The sequence below is a fragment of the Prionailurus bengalensis genome, chromosome A1 (assembly GCF_016509475.1).
Source record: "Prionailurus bengalensis isolate Pbe53 chromosome A1, Fcat_Pben_1.1_paternal_pri, whole genome shotgun sequence".
Classification (NCBI taxonomy): domain Eukaryota; kingdom Metazoa; phylum Chordata; class Mammalia; order Carnivora; family Felidae; genus Prionailurus; species Prionailurus bengalensis.
This window is the reverse complement of record NC_057343.1, coordinates 18,056,115-18,073,225: the sequence shown is the minus strand read 5'-3', so window position 1 is coordinate 18,073,225 and position 17,111 is coordinate 18,056,115. Positions and strand designations below refer to the sequence as shown.

Sequence of the window (17,111 nt, the reverse complement as noted above, 5' to 3'; positions counted from 1 at the left end):
GAAGAAGACCAAAGCAGGAGGCTTCACAATCCCAGACTTTAGCCTCTACTACAAAGCTGTAATAATCAAGACAGCATGATATTGGCACAAAAACAGACACTTAGACCAATGGAATACAGACTCCAGGATTGGACCCACAGAAGTATGGCCAACTAATCTTTGACAAAGCAGGAAAGAATATCCAATGGAAAAAAGACAGTCTCTTTAACAAATGGTGCTGGGAGAACTGGACAGTAACATGCAGAAGAATGAAACTAGAACACTTTCTTACACCATTCACAAAAATAAACTCAAAATGGATGAAGGACCTGAACGTGAGACAGGAAACCATCAAAACCCTAGAGAGGAAAGCAGGGAAAAATCTCTCTGACCTCAGCCGCAGCAATTTCTTACTTGACGCATCTCCAAAGGAAAGGGAATTAAAAGCAAAAAAGAACTATTGGGACCTCATGAAGATAAAAAGCTTCTGCACTGCAAAAGAAACAATCAACAAAACTAAAAGGCAACCGACGGAATGGGAAAAGATATTTGCAAATGACATATCGGACAAAGGGCTAGTATCCAAAATCTATAAAGAACTCACCAAGCTCCACACCCGAAAAACAAATAATCCAGTGAAGAAATGGGCAGAAGACATGAATAGACACTTCTCTAAAGAAGACATCCAGATGGCCAACAAGCACATGAAAAGATGCTCAACGTCACTCCTCATCAGGGAAATACAAATTTCATTTTTCAATCGCCAAACAGAAGGCTAGTGACAGAAATTTCATGCACCAATAGGAGATAGCTGAAGAGAACCTTTTTTGATCCCCTTGAATTAAGGTCTGTAAAAGCTGCACAAATTCAAACCAAACTCATGCCTTAGTTAGAGCCAATGACAAATGATACAAGTACTACTTGAACTCACTTCATTTAACAAACCGACATTCTATGAAGTACTTTTACACATACCAGATTAGCCCTGGGTCAGAATTATGCTTCAAAAGCAAATGAAAACTGTGGAGGTTGTCAGATAAATAAAATCTATAATTTTATAATAATGTAGTAAAAATAATGGAAAGAAACTCTAAAGTAGAAAAGTATCTAATTAACATCCTCCTATCACTTCAACTTAATTTCATCCAAGTGAAATGGAAATCTAATGGTTAAGTGTTATACGGGACAGTGTGGTACTGGCACAAGAACAGACAAATAAACCAATGGGAGTAGAATAAACATTCACAAAACAAATCCACACATATATGGTCTTGCGATTTCTGACAGTTTCCACTGCAATTCAGTGGGAAAGGATTACCTTTATAATAAATGGTGCTTGATGTACTAGATATTCATATGGGGAAAAAATTAACCTTGACCACTACCTCATCACATAGTTAAAAATTAATCTGAGATGGATCAAAGACCTAAATGTGGAAACTAAAGAAACCAAGCTTCTTAGAAAAAAACATGTAAGAATAACTTCATAACCTAAGGGCAGGAAGAGACTAGATAAATAAAAGTCAGGATACAGAACAAAATTAAAGTGAAGAAATTCTGTTCATCAAAATACTCCACTAAGAGAGTGAAAAGACACGTTAAATTGGGAGAAAATATTTGTAATGCTTCCTTTTATCCAGAACACATTTAAAAAAAAATCTTACAAATCAGTAAGAAAAATAGATAACCCAATAGAAAACTGGGTAACAGACTTCAAAAGACACTTCACAGAGAGTATATCCAGCAACCAATAAACCTATGAAAGACTGTTCAACATCTTTATAGTCTTCAGGAAAGTGCAAATCACAAATGAAATACCACCACATAATTTCCACAATGGCTGAAACTGAAAAGATCAGCACTATCAAGTACTGGAGAGGATGTGGAACAAACGAAATTCTCACACGTTTCTGGTGGACTAAACTGGTACACACGCTTTAAAAGATGCCTGGTGGTATCTACTAACATTATCAGTCCCATCACCCAGACACTCCATTCCTGTGTATACACACGAGAGAAATGAAAACTTACATCCATCAAAAGACATGTACATGAATATTCACTGGATCCTTATTTACAGTACCTAAGAACTGGAAACAATCCAGTGTTCATCAATACACGGTGGTGCATTTCTACAACTGAATTATTACACAATAACTGAAAAATAACTACTGCAGACAACATGGGTGAATCTTACAGATATGTTAAATTGAAAGGAGTCAGATCCAAAAAAGTTGGAGAAAGCATTTATCTATCTATTTATGTGAATTTGAATAGCACACAAAAATAGGAAATAAAAGTCAGATAATGGTTTGCCTTGGGGGGACTGAGTAAAGGCATAAAGAAGCTTTCTGAGATGCTGGAAATGTTTGATGCCTTGATCTGGGTGGAGATTAATGAGCATACAGAAATACAAAAATTCAGCTAACTACACACTTAAGATTTGTGTACTGTCAGTTACATCGCCACTTAAAAAGAAAGTTCTTTTGATCTTTTTGTTTAGATTTTGTAAGCACTGAAAATCAACAATGGATTATAAAAGTATCCAAAATTCATAAACAACATGGCCATTAATAATTAATGTACAAAAGAGCTTTATGAAAGACACGTAAGTTTTATGTACATTTTCCAATTGATAAAGTTGAACTATAAAAATCTCACATTTAAAAACATGTAGTCTACTGAAAATTTCATATTCCACATATTAGAACGTCTCTTTTTCTAACTTTTTTTATTGGCTTTTTTTTTTTTTTAATTTACATCCAAGTTACTCAGCATATAGTGCAATAATGATTTCAGGAGTAGAATCCAGTGATTCATCCCCTACATGTAACACCCAGTGCTCATCCCAAGTGTCTTCCTTAATGCCCCTTGTCCATTTAGCCATCCCCCCACCCACAACCCCTCCAGCAACCCTCGGTTTGTTCTCTATATTTAAGAGCCTCTTATGGTTTGTCGCCCTCCCTGTTTTTATATTGTTTTTGCTTCTCTTCCCTTATGTAGAACCTCTCTTTTTAAAAAATGTATACCGCTAGAAACTAAACAGAGTTGTACTTCCTGTGACTGTTTATTATGACACTTTTCATCCCTTTTATAGGTAGATGCTCTTTTTTTTCTTTTTTTTTTTTTTAAAGTTTATTTATTTGCGGACAGAGCGTGCACAAGCAGGGGAAGGGCAGAGGGAGAGTGAGATAGAGAATGCCAAGCAGGCCCCATGCTGTCAGGGTGGAGCCCAATGACGCTCGGCTTGATCTCACAAATTGTGAGATCATGGCCTGAGCTGAAAACCAAGAGTCAGACGTTTAACTGACTGAGACACCCAGGTGCACCTCTGATTTTTTTCAAAGAAAATGCAAAGGCTGCACCATACAAATTACAAAAACTGTTAAGCCTTTATTCCACTGTCAACTTTAGTTTTACTTTTTCAAATATCTTCCATTTAAAGTCCTCTAATTTTCTGTTCTGTAGCTTCTTAGAAGGCCACTCACCCATCTACTTTCAAAAATAAAAAAACCAAGCAAAAAAAAACACAACCCTCCTATTTTTAAATTGACTTCTTCATTTTATATATCGACTCCTTTTGCTCTATCTGCATGCATGTATGTTCTAGCAACTGACAATACATAGAACTAAGGTGTTTTTTAAAACCACTTTATTGAGAGGTATGATTGACATAACAAACAGCTGTACTTACTTAACGTATATAATTTGGTGAGTTTGGAGATACACATACACCCGTGAAACCATCACCAAATTCGATGCCATAAAACATATCCATCACCTCCAAAAATTCCCTCTTGTCCTACGTATTTACTTATGGAATTAAAGTTCTTAAGTCGATAAAAATACCCAAGATAAATCTTAAGATGCAAACTAACATTTGTTTGAGATAACTTCAAATAATTACAACTTTTTATTTAACATAATTTTATTTAAAATTTTAAAAAGCATTTTAGCTGAGAATACTGTTTCTGTTTTCCCTGGCAGAACAATCTGTAAAGAATAATGTAAAACTCAAACTCTTCATGTAGGACAGCATTTGTCAAACTTTAACATGCGTACGGATGATCAGGGAACCTTCAAATGCATATTCGGATTCAGTAGGTCTAGGCAAGCCTAAGATTTTTGAACGTCTAAGAAGCTCAGAAGTGATGGCTAAGCTTCTGGTCCATTTACTACATTTTGAACAGTAAAAGAAGATTCTAAACACAAACTAAATACTAGAATTGAAGTCACAATTTATTTAAAGGACCATTTAGTTTAGTTCAGTTTAGTTTAGTTTTTCCAGAGGCCTGAGTAAATTAACCCTGACTACTATTAATTTTATTTGGGTTTCATTTATGACACATGTTAAATTAGAATTATAACACCACTATAGTGAAAAGAATTTTAGCCAACGCCTGTCTAGCTTAAATTGATATGGCACTGTGTATTTTGCAGCACAGATACACATAAACGGTTCCTGACTTATGATGGTTCAACTTAGAACTTTTTGACTTTACAACCATGTGAAAGCAATACGCATTCAGTAGAAACTGTATTTCAAATTCTGAATTTTGATTTTTTCCCCGGGCCATCACCAGGCAGTGCACTTCTCTCCTGTGACGCGGGGCAGAAGCAGCAAGCAGCGGCTCCCAGTCAGCCAGGCGGTCACAAGAGTAAACAACTGATGACCACTCTGTGAGCACACAACCAGTTTCTGTCTCACTTTCGGTACGGTATTCAAGAGATTACATGACATACTCAATGCTTTAATTATGAAATAGGTTTTGTATTAGATGATGCTGCCCAACTCCAGGCTAATGGAAGTGTTCTGAGCACGTTTAAGATTAGGTTAGGCTAAGCTATGATGTAGGTTAGGTGTATTAAATGCATTCTCAACTTAGGATATTTTTGGGACACAGCCCAGTCGTAAGTCGAGGAAGACTGAATTCCCTTTAGACATTGCTGGCTTTGCAGTTATGAACGTTTCAAGAGAGGTGATAAGGAGGGAGCGCACACACTTGGATACTCTCAAGTGCTGCAAACTGCTTTGTTAGGGAAAAGATACAACTGTCAATAAAATGATGTCCTTGAATGTATTTTTTATAGCGAATAAAGAATTAGTTTCCAAATATGTCTTTTTAAAAGCACAGAAGGAATCATATAAAGAGAGTTCATTTCTGGCAATACCTTTATTTTAAAGGCTACTCTTCCTAATAATTTTACCATATACTTAAAATTTTATTTTATTTATGTATTTATTTATTGTTTTCACTTACTTAAAATTTTATTAACAAAGATTTCCACTTGGGTGCTTTGCTAATGAAGACCATTCTGAGTAAGTGTTGTTTTCCTTATAAGGGTAGAATCTTTGTAAAAGAAGTGAATGATTTACAAGATGCAGAATAAGAAAAAAATATAATATAAAATATGGAACAGTAAAATGTAATGAAAGGAGGATAATTCTTGAAAGAACCCTGACATGGTTGCAGATGTAAGCAACATGCAAGCTATAAACAGCATCATATTCCCATTTTGATTAATGTTAAAATATCTCTAAATATAGCCCAATTCATATCTGAGAAAAACATTTCAGGGCATAATTACTGATAATGATAACAGTAACCAATAATAGTCAAAACCCATCCACTGCTATAAACTCACATAACTTGCACTTAAAATATTCAAATTACAATTAATCCCCCCCCCATTTATACCCTATATTGTTCTAGGTTTTAATTGAAAGATGCCATCCTCTTTATCCATTTTATTTTCTTATTTTCTTGCAACTTCTATTTTAACTTTACTAGAGACATAAAATATAGAAGAACATAGTAGTCTGAGTAAAAATAGAATAAATGGATAACCACTTGGGAAAAATAAAGAAACCCTTCCTTCTCAGCATGGACAAAAATAAACTTCAGGTAGATTAAAAATTGCTGTAAAAATGAAACCACAAAAACACCTAAGAACATGCATCTAAATAACTTTATTAAATAATCTAATATTGTCCCACTGACAGATGCTATCATATATTAAATTCTAACTATATTTTCTGGTTGTGGGGAAGTTTTCAAGCATCACATACTCCCAAAGGGAACCCCCACCCCGACCCTGCGAAGAAAAAAACTACCACTACCAACAACAACAAAAACTTCAGATTTTACTATGTAAAAACCAGAAGTAATGTGTCAGAAAATACTATAGGCAAATGTAAAAGCCAACAATGACCTGGAGAAAATATTTCTAATAAAAGTAACAGTTATATTCCTAATGTATAAAGAATATCAGAAAATAATAAGACAAAACCCAGGAGGAAAATGGCAAAGGACATGAACAAGCAACTCACAAACAGCCAATAAACTATTTTCAATGTTCATTCTCACTAGAATCATTGAACCCCCTCCCCCCGCCCCAAAAAAGATGTCACTTTTTGCTCATATAGCGTAAGGGCAAAGGTATTTTACAATGCCTATTTTCCAATGTTAGCAAAGGCTGGCAATCTAAGTAGGAGCAAGCATAGATTTGAGAAAATGGGTGACAGGTAAACAGGAATGGCTGCTTAAGCATATGTACGACTGCCATTATGGCGGGCTTTGCTGAGGTTGGAGATGGTGAGTTTTGGTAAATCCAGTCTGCGTGTCTACATGATTTTCTTCAGGAGTGCTCAGCAGTCAGTATACAAAAGAGAAACTGACAAGCTTAATTCAAGGTGTTCTTGCAAAGTAAGCTTGGCACAATGAAAAGGGTACAAAAGATAATAAGTTAGCACAAAATGAAGGGAACTAGTTATTCACCGAACTAATAAGTCCCATGAGATCTGGCATATAGGGATATTACTCTTTCCTTTCTTCCTTATTATGTAACCATTTTAACCATTAGTGTATGTGTGTGTGTGGCCAATACTAAGTGCTCACTACAACTGCTATGACAAATATACAAAGGATCATAAGAGGTACTATGTACAACTATATACCAACAAACTGGACAACCTAGAAGGAATGCAACCTGCCAAAACTGAATTAGGGTGAAACAGAAAATCTGAATAGACCAACTGCTAGTAAGGAGATGAAATCAGTTTAAAAATTTTAAAGAAAGCCCAGGACTAGATGGCTTCACTGTTATATTTCACCAAGCATTTAAAGAATTCACATCAGTCTTTCTCAAACTCTTCCAAAAAATCAGCTGAAATGTCTCCTTTTTTGTTTATAGTTTTGATTTGGGTCTTCTATTTTGCTTGGTGAGTCTAGCTAATAGTTTGTCAATTTTGTTCATCTTTACAAAGAACCAACTCTTAGTTTAGTTAATCCTTTCTATTGTTTTCCTGTTCTGTATTTCATCTACTTCTGCTCTAACCCTTATTATCTCTTTCCTTCTGTTAACTTTGGGCTCAGTTTGTTCTTTCTATCATTCCCTAAGGTGTACAGGAAGGTTACTTGGGCTTTCGCTTGCTTCTTAACGTAAGTGTTTATTGCTATGAACTTCCCTCTTAGAACTGGTTTTGCTGTATCCCATTACTTCTGGTATATAGTATTTCCATTTTCATTTGTCTCAAGAAACTTTTTTATTTCCCTTTTAATTTCTTCTTTGATCCCTTGGTTGATCAGGAGTGTGTTGTTCAATTTCCATGTTAAATTTTCCAGTTTTCCTCGTTACTGATTTCAGTTTCATATCATTGTGGTCAGGGAAGATAGCTGATATAGTTTAAGTCTCTGAATTTGCTAAGATTTCTTTTGTAGCCTACCTTATTTCTATCCTAGAAAATGTTCCATGTGTGCTATTTGTCTTTTGCCTATTTTTGTGTCAGAGTATTTTGCTGTTGTTGAGTTTTGAAAGTCCTCATATATTCTATGTGTTCCAAATAGTGGCAATGTTGTGAGGCTTTTGTCCTATCTTAAGAATTTTATAATTCTAGGTCTACCTTTAAGTCTTTGATCTTACTTGAGTTAATGTTTGTATACGGTGTTAGATAAGGGTCTAACTTCATTTTTTGCATGTGATTATCCAGTTTTCACAACACCGTGTTAAAAAAAGACTGTCCTTTCCCCATAGAATGGTCTTGGCATCCTTGCCAAAAATCTTTTGACCATAAAAGCAAGGGTTTATTTCTGGGTTCTCTATTCTATTTCATTGTGCTATGTATCTGCCTTTATGTTAATACTACATTGTTTTCATTACTGTTGCTTTGTATTAAGTTCTGAAATTAGGAAATGTGAATCCTCTAGCTTTCTTCTTTTCCAAGATTGTTTTGGCTATGCAGGATCCTGTGAGATTCCACATGAATTATAGAATGGGTTTTTCTATTTTTGAAAAAAATGTCCTTAAGATTTTGGTAAGAATTATACTGAATCTATAATTGTTTTGAATTGATATCTTAATAATAGAAAGTCTTCTAATCTATGAACATGGGATGTCTTTCCATTGACATGTCCTCTTCAATTCTTTCAGCAACATTTATAGTTTTCATTGTACACGTCTATCATCTCCCTGGTTAATTCCTAAGCATTTTATTCTTTTTAATGCTATTATAAATAGAATTTTTTCATAATTTCCTTTCCATTGTTAGTGTATAGAAATGTAACGGATTTTTTGGTATTGATTTTACACCCTGCTACTTTGCTGAAGTCACTCACTAGTTTTGTTTGTTTGTTTGTTTTTTTGCTAGAATCTTTAGGGTTTTCTACATATAAGATCACATCATCTACAAAGACAATTTTACTTTTGCCTTTCCAATTTGGGTAACTTTTGTTTCTCTTTCTTAACTAACTGTTATGGCTAGAACTTGCAAGACTATTTTGTTTGTTTGTTTTAATGTTTATTTATTTTTGAGAGAGAGAGGCAGAGCACGAGCAGGGGAGGGGCAGAAAGGGAGGGAGACACAGAATCCAAAGTGGACTCCAAGCTCTGAGTTGTCAACACAGAGCCCAACATGGAGCTCGCGAGCAGTGACATCATGACCTGAGCTGAAGTCAGACACTTAACTGACTGAGCCACCCAGGCGCCCCACTTCAACACTATTTTTAACAGAAGTGGTGAAAGTGGGCATCCTTGCCTTGTTCCTGATCTTAAAGGAAAAGCTTTTAGTCTCTTCCTTTCGGAAAAGAGCATGATGTTTGCTGGAAGTTTTGTATTATGTTGAGATAGTTTCCTTCAATTCTTAGTTTGTTGAGTGTTTTTATCATGACAGGGTGCTGAATTTTGTCAAATGCTTTTTCTGCATCAATTGAGATGACCATGTTTTTTTTTCCATTTGTTAAATGATAACTATATTGTGTGACTTTCATATGCATTCCAGGAATAAATCTCACTTGATCATGGTGTAAAATCTTTTTAATATGCTTCCTAATTTGGTTCATTAGTATTATGCTGATGATTTTTGCATAGGTTTCATGAGGGATATTGGTCTCTAGTTCCTTTTTTTTTTAAATTTTTTTTTAATGTTTATTTTATTTTTGAGAGAGACAGAGACAGCGAGTGGGTTAGGGGCAGAGAGAGAGGGAGACACAGAATCGGAAGCAGGCTCCAGGCTCTGAGCTATCAGCACAGAGCCCGACGTGGGGCTCGAACTCACAAGCCATGAGATCATGACCTGAGCCAAAGTCGGACACTCAACCGACTGAGCCACCCAGGCGCCCCTCTAGTTCCTTTTCTTGTAGTGTCTTTTTCTGGCTTTGGTTTCAGGGTAAGACTGGCCTCATGGAATGAGTTAAGAAGTGTTCCCTCCTCTTCAATTTTTAAAAAAAGTTTGAGAAGGACTGATAGTAGTTCTTTAAACGTTTAGTAGAACTCACCAGTGAAGCCATGAGATCTAGGGCTTTTGTTTGCAGAGTGGGTGTGCAATTGATTTTTGATTACTGATTTGATCTCTCTACTAGTTACAGGTCTATTCAATCTAATTCTTCATGAGTCCTGGTAGCTTTTGTATTTCTAGGAATTTGTCCATTTTATCTGATTATCCAATTTGTTGGCATACTGTTGTTCAATAATACTCTCATAAAGTCCTTTTTATTTCCATACAATTGGTAGTAATGTCTCACTTTCACGTCTAATTTTAGTAATATGAATCTTCTCTTTTTTCTTAGTCTAGACTGGGTAACGGTTTGTCAATTTCGTTGACATATTCAAAGAACCATATTTTGGTTTGACTGATTTTCTCTTTGTTTTTCTAATCTCCATTTAGATTAGAATAAAGACTGCTCTAGTCTTTATTATTTCCTTTGTGTTAGATTTGAGTTCAGTGTATTCTTTTCTCATTCCTGAAGGTGTAAAGTTAGTTGATGATTTGACATCTTTCTTATTTTGTTTTTTGAGAGAGAAAGAGAGTGAGATTGCAAGCAGGGGAGAGGGGCAGAAGGAAAGAAAGAGAATCTTAAGCAGGCTCCACACTCAGCACAGAGCTCCACAACCCAGGGATCATGACCTGAGCTGAAATCAAAAGCTGGATACTCAATCCACTGAGCCACCCAGGGGCCTTTCTTGATTTTTAAATGTAAGTATTTATAGCTATAAAGTTTCCCCTTGATACCACTTTCACTGCATCCTGTAAGTTTTGACATGTTGTGTTTTCATTTTCATTTGTCTCTAAGTAGTTTATGATTAAATTTCTATAGATTTGTGAGTAAACTCAGTTTTCTTTTTGTTACTGATTTGTAACTTTATCCTGTTGTGGTCAGAGAGGACAGTTTGTATCATGTCTATCTTTTAAAATATACTAAGATCAATTTGTGGCCTAACATACAACTACCATCGAAAATGAGCAATGTGTACTTCAGAAGAACGTGTACACTGTTGTTTTTGTTGGGTAGAGTGCTCTGTATACGTTCATTAGATCTCATCAGTTGACTGTGTCAACTTCTGTCTGATTATTCTATTAATGTAAATAGGTTACTGAAGTCTCCAACTATAAATACAGATCTATTTCTCCCTTCAATTCTGTTAGTTTTGGCTTCATATATTTTGCTGTTTGTCATCAGTTAAGTTTAATAATTGTTTTATGTTCTTGCTGTATTGAACGTTTGATTAATATCCAATTGCCCTTGTTTATCTCCTATAATAATTTTTGACTTAAAGTTTATTTTGTCTTAAACTCAAAATGGATAAAGGACCTGAATGTGAGAGAGGAAACCATCAGAACCCTAGAGGAGAAAGCAGGAAAAAAACCTCTCTGACCTCAGCCGCAGCAATTTCTTACTTGACACATCCCCAAAGGCAAGGCAATTAAAAGCAAAAATGAACTATTGGGACCTCATGAAGATAAAAAGCTTCTGCACAGCAAAGGAAACAATCAACAAAACTAAAAGGCAACCAACGGAATGGGAAAAGGTATTTGCAAATGACATATCGGACAAAGGGCTAGTATCCAAAATCTATAAAGAGCTCACCAAACTCCACACCCCAAAAAAAAATAACCCAGTGAAGAAATGGGCAGAAAACATGAATAGACACTTCTCTAAAGAAGACATCCAGATGGCCAACAGGCACATGAAAAGATGCTCAACGTCGCTCCTCATCAGGGAAATACAAATCAAAACCACACTCAGATATCACCTCACGCCAGTCAGAGTGGCCAAAATGAACAAATCAGGAGACTATAGATGCTGGAGAGGATGTGGAGAAACGGGAACCCTCTTGCACTGTTGGTGGGAATGCAAACTGGTACAGCCACTCTGGAAAACAGTGTGGAGGTTCCTCAAAAAATTAAAAATAGACCTACCCTATGACCCAGCAATAGCACTGCTAGGAATTTACCCAAGGGATACAGGAGTGCTGATGCATAGGGGCACTTGTACCCCAATGTTTATAGCAGCACTCTCAACAATAGCCAAATTGTGGAAAGAGCCTAAATGTCCATCAACTGACGAATGGATAAAGAAATTGTGGTTTATGTACACAATGGAGTACTACGTGGCAATGAGAAAGAATGAAATATGGCCCTTTGTAGCAACGTGGATGGAACTGGAGAGTGTGATGCTAAGTGAAATAAGCCATACAGAGAAAGATACCATATGTTTTCACCCTTATGTGGATCCTGAGAAACTTAACAGAAACCTATAGGGGAGGGGAAGGAAAGAAAACAAAAAGAGGTTAGAGTGGGAGAGAGCCAAAGCATAAGAGACTCTTAAAAACTGAGAACAAACTGAGGGTTGATGGGGGGTGGGAGGGAGGGGAGGGTAGGCGATGGGCATTGAGGAGGGCATCTTTTGGGATGAGCACTGGGTGTTGTATGGAAACCAATTTGACAATAAATTTCATATATTAAAAAAAATAATAATAAAGTTTATTTTGTCTGATGTTATCACCACGTTTGCTCTCTTCTGGTTAGTATTTACATGGATTATCTTTCTCCTCCCTTTCACTTTCATTATGTGTCTTTAGATGTAAAATAAGTCTCCTGTAGACAGCATATAGTTGCATCTTGTAGTTTTATCCATTCTGCCAGTCTCTTATCTGTTTATTGGAGAATTTAATCTGTTTATATTCAGGGTAAATACTGGTAAGAAGAAACTTACTTCTACCATTTTGCTATTATTTTCTATATACCTTATAGTCTTTTGTTGTCTCTCATTTCCTGCATTATTGTCTTTTTTTAAGTTGGTTTTTGTAGTGAATGCAACATTTCAATTCTCATTTTTTTGTGTATATTTAGCTATTTTTTTTTGTGTTTCCCATGGGGATTACGTTTAAGGTCTGAAAATTATGTAACACTCTAATTTGACTTTATACCAGCTAACGTCAATAACCTCAATAACCTACAAAAAACCTCTGCTCCTTTACAGCTCCACCCCCACCCTGTCAGTAGCTGATGTCACGAAATACAAACTAATAATTATTTTAAACACATTAGCCTCTTAAATGCATCATGTAGACAAAAAATGGAATTACAAACCAAAGTCACAACAATGCTAGCTTTTACAGCAAATATATTTTTAGAAGATATTAGGCTCTTAAATCATGTAACAAAAAGTGGAGTTCAAACATTTGTTACAATACTGACTTTTAGTTGCTTGTGTGTTTACCTTTATCGAGATCTTTATTTCTTCATAAAGCTTGGAGTTACTGTCTACTGTCCTTACATCTCACCCCGCAGGGCACCCTTGAGCATTTCTTACAGGGCAGGGCTAGTAGTAATGAGCTCCCTCAGCTTTATTTTATTTGGGAAGGTCTCATTTTTGTGAAAGAATGCCCTTACTTTTGAAAGACCATCTTGATTTTTTTTCTTCTTTGAGCACTTTAAGTTTTATTTGTTTATTTTGAGAGGGAGACGGATTCTGTCAGTGCAATTTTTGTCTCGGTGCAGAGACAGATTATAGGTGCCTCCAACTTCACCACCTTCCCTGAAAACTATTTTTGTGTATTAATCTGGTCACCAAATAACTTCCTAAATACATTTACTAGTTCTAAAACTTTTCAATTAATTTTCTTGGGTTTCTGAAGTAGACAATCATAGCATCTAGAAATAATCTAATGTCTCCTCCTTTGAAATAGTTATACCTCTCACTTTTTAATCTGGTCTTTCTATTATTTAAAAATTTAAAAAAAAGGCAAGCATTCTTGTCTTATTCTTTCTTGACTTACATAGAGTATATTGGTAGTGCTTCTGTGTTCATTATAATGTGGGCTGTTAGTTTTACTTATCTTTACATGGTTAAAGAAGAATTTTTGCTTTCCTATTTAGTAAGATTTTTCCTCCAACAACCTGATCAACTATCATGATAATATAAAATTTTCTTATTTAACACTGAGATATTTAATGTATTTTCTAACACTTAAACATTCTTGTATTTCTGCAAATAACCCATACTTGTTTTGAACATAATCCTGGATTTGGCTTAATGGTATTTTTAACTTTTTTTTTTTTTAATTTAAAGTGACTGATTTGTGATTTTCACTTTTGTACTGTCTTCTAAAGGCTTTTATGTCAGTGTTACAATACCTAAATTGAACTGGGAATTCTTCTATATTTTCCTGTGTTCTGGATAATTATCTGTTCATAGGTGTGGATGAAGCTATCTGTATAACCTCAACTAAGCCTAGCAGCATGTTCTCCAATAATTTTTCTTCCCTCGCCAGGTGTATTCAAGTTTTCCACTTCTTTTTTTTACCCTTTTATCCACTTATATTGTCTTAAAATCACTCTTTGTATTCAGATTTTCAGATTATTTTAGCAGAAGACTGTTACATTTTAATATGGTATTTTCTAATAAATTTTAGTCCGTATCTCTGGTTAATATCTCAAATTTCTGATATTCTAATTTTTAATTCTTTTTTTTTTTTGGTTAAAGAATTGCCAGAAGGTTGTCAATTTTGTTGGATCTTCTCAAAAAATCAATTTTTCCTGTTTCCTAATTTATCACAGAAATTTAATTCCATCTTTCCTTTTACCATTTTGTTTTGTTGTTCTCTTTCAAATTTCAAAAATATGAATGCCTACTATGTTTTCAGTCTGTAGCCCACGTTTTCCAACCGGTAAAACTTTGGGTAATAAGCACATCTGTGTGCTTTTCCACATTCTACAGTCTGGCTCCTGTCCTCAGCACACAGCTACAATTGTTCTCAGTAAGTCTCGGATCCCTATATGTTGTCCAAGATAACAAATCTACTGTCCTTTTTTTACTAGAACTCTTTATACGGTATCTGTCATTAACCATGTCCTGCTTCTTGAAACTCTATTCTCTTGGCTTTTCTGAGAAAACCCTTTCCTCGCTTTTCTCCTGAGTCTCCCATCATCCTCCCTCAGCATCCCACCACGGTGGGCTTTTTTTCTTCCCTTAAATGTCAGGGTTTCCCAAGACTGTGTGTCTGAGAACTCTGCTCTTATTAAACATGATTCATAGTGACCTCATCCAAATCCATGGATCCAACTATCTTTTATATGTAAAACTATCTAAACCCATTGTACAGCTCCCAACTGGATAAGACAAAATAGGATATCTCAAGGTATCCTGTCTAACTAATGTCAGCAATATCATCTTTATCCTGTAAATTTTACCATCTTTCCAGGTTATAGATACTTGTGATTACTATCAATATTCCCAGGTTGGTAACATAGGAATTATTTTAGGTTCCTCCCTCTCATGTACCCATATTCAATCAGTCACCAAATTCCGAAGGTTTACCTTTACCCCTTTAAGAATGTGTTCCTTCATGGCTGTTCCTAGAATCTCTACCTTAGATCATGATTTTCATAAAAGACTACCCTGATACTCCCATAATCTTCCTGTCTGCAACCTGGTCTCTCTCCTATCTACATGCTACACCACTTTCCAGATGATTTTTTTTAATTTAAATTTATTTATTTTGAGAGAAAGAGAAGCAGCAGGGAAGAGGCAAAGAGAGAGGGGGACAGAGGATCTGAAGCGGGCTCTGTGCTGACAGCAGAAAGCCCAACGCAGGGTTGGAACTCACGAACTATGAGATCATGACCTGAGCCGAAGTTGGACACTTAACCAACTGAACCACGCAGGCGCCCCCAGGCGATTTTTTAATAAATGAAATATTTGTTTACTGGTGACTCACAGCTTGTGCTCTTACACATTCTTTTTATTTCCCCTACTTAGGATAGCCTCTGTCTACCCCCTTATCTACCTATTTAAATTCTACGTCCTTCCAAGTTTAAGCCTTCTATCTCCCTCTCTGGAAAGCTCCTCCTCCTTTTGTGCTAGCATTGCACCTTGGGCACATGTCTTTCATAAAACATGTGGTTCTATGGCAACCACTGATTAATTTAACTATTTTCCACTAAAGGAGAAGCAACCCAAGGCCAACCAATCTTGTTTGCCACTGTACTCTCATCAGCTAGCAAATGTTTGTTCATGTTCAAAGTACACATGAACTATTTTAAAAAATTTTTGTTTAAGTAAGAACTCATGTAAACATATACACAACCAGAACTGTTGTTAGTCAGAGAAAGGCAGATATCACATGATTTCATTCATATGTTGGAATCTGAGAAACTTAACATATGACCATAGGGGAAGGGAAGGAAAAGTAAGATACAAACAGAGAAGCAAACCATAAGAGTCTCTTAAACAGAGAACAGGGTTGATAGGGGTAGGGAAAATGGGTGATGGGCACTGAGGAGGGCACTTGTTGGGATGAGCACTGGGTGTTGTATGGAAGTGATGAATCACAGGAATCTACTCCTGAAGCTAAGACTACATTGTATGTTAACTGACTTGACGATAAAAAAAGTTTAGAAAACTAACTAACTAACTAAATAAAATCCTAAAGAAAGAAAAAAAGAACGGACTACTAGTAAACTTACATAAACAAAAATATATACAACAGAAAAAAACATAAGCGGGTCCAGGTCCATAAATTCATGTTGCTTTTCCAAAAGAATTTGAGTCCTACGGGAGGTCAGACTCCTAAGCTTCTCTGAACTTAGGAATGTAAAAATTGACCAGATAACTCAGGATTGGAATGCTACCAACTATTCTATATTACAATTCTGGGTCTAACAGAGCCAGACTATTAGAGTGGTATGATTAAAAGAAAAAAAAAAAAAAGCTAGTATGTTGATTGTGATGCATCCTTAAAAGGCCTGAGTCCTTAATAATGAAATAAAAATAAAAAAGGGTTTGCTTATTGTAAATCCATTCCTTAAGGTCTTATCACAACACACTGCTCAGTTGAAAATACTAGCTCTTGGGACTCTCGGATTTTTGTTACCAGATTTTTGTTGTGGTGCTTTGTTTGTTTCCGGTGGGAGTTTTTTATTATCTTGTTTATTTTCGTAATTAATTGCAGTATATAACTCAAAGGAGCATAAATTTCTTCAGGACAAAGCTGGACCATCGGAGAGTAAAACTATAAGCAAACTGTTTAGAAAATAACATTCAGTAAGAGTTTCAGTTTTCCAATCTGTATGTCATCTTAGCCCTGACCTAAATATAGTAAGTTTGCTTTAATTACAACTTTTGGTTATAGAAAACTGGTAGTGAAACTAAGGCTTGAGATTCTACCTCTAATTATGACTCAATGTTATACTGTTCCAGGAACCCAGCCTATAAGCCCAGATCCAGTAAAGCCATCTCAAAATAAATTTAATTGTTCACAGGAAGAACTCAAAACAACACTGTATGGACTGGGAAAAAATTACCAAGGTAAAAACAGTAAAACATTTTTAAATGTGCAAAACTCACACTCAC

General features: G+C 35.6%; 1 protein-coding gene across 3 annotated transcripts in view; it reads right to left on the bottom strand.

Annotated features, from left to right (window-relative positions):
* The window catches only part of COG6 (component of oligomeric golgi complex 6), an 81,730-nt gene that overhangs the window by 26,940 nt on the left and 37,679 nt on the right, over positions 1-17,111 (bottom strand). The window lies entirely within an intron of this gene.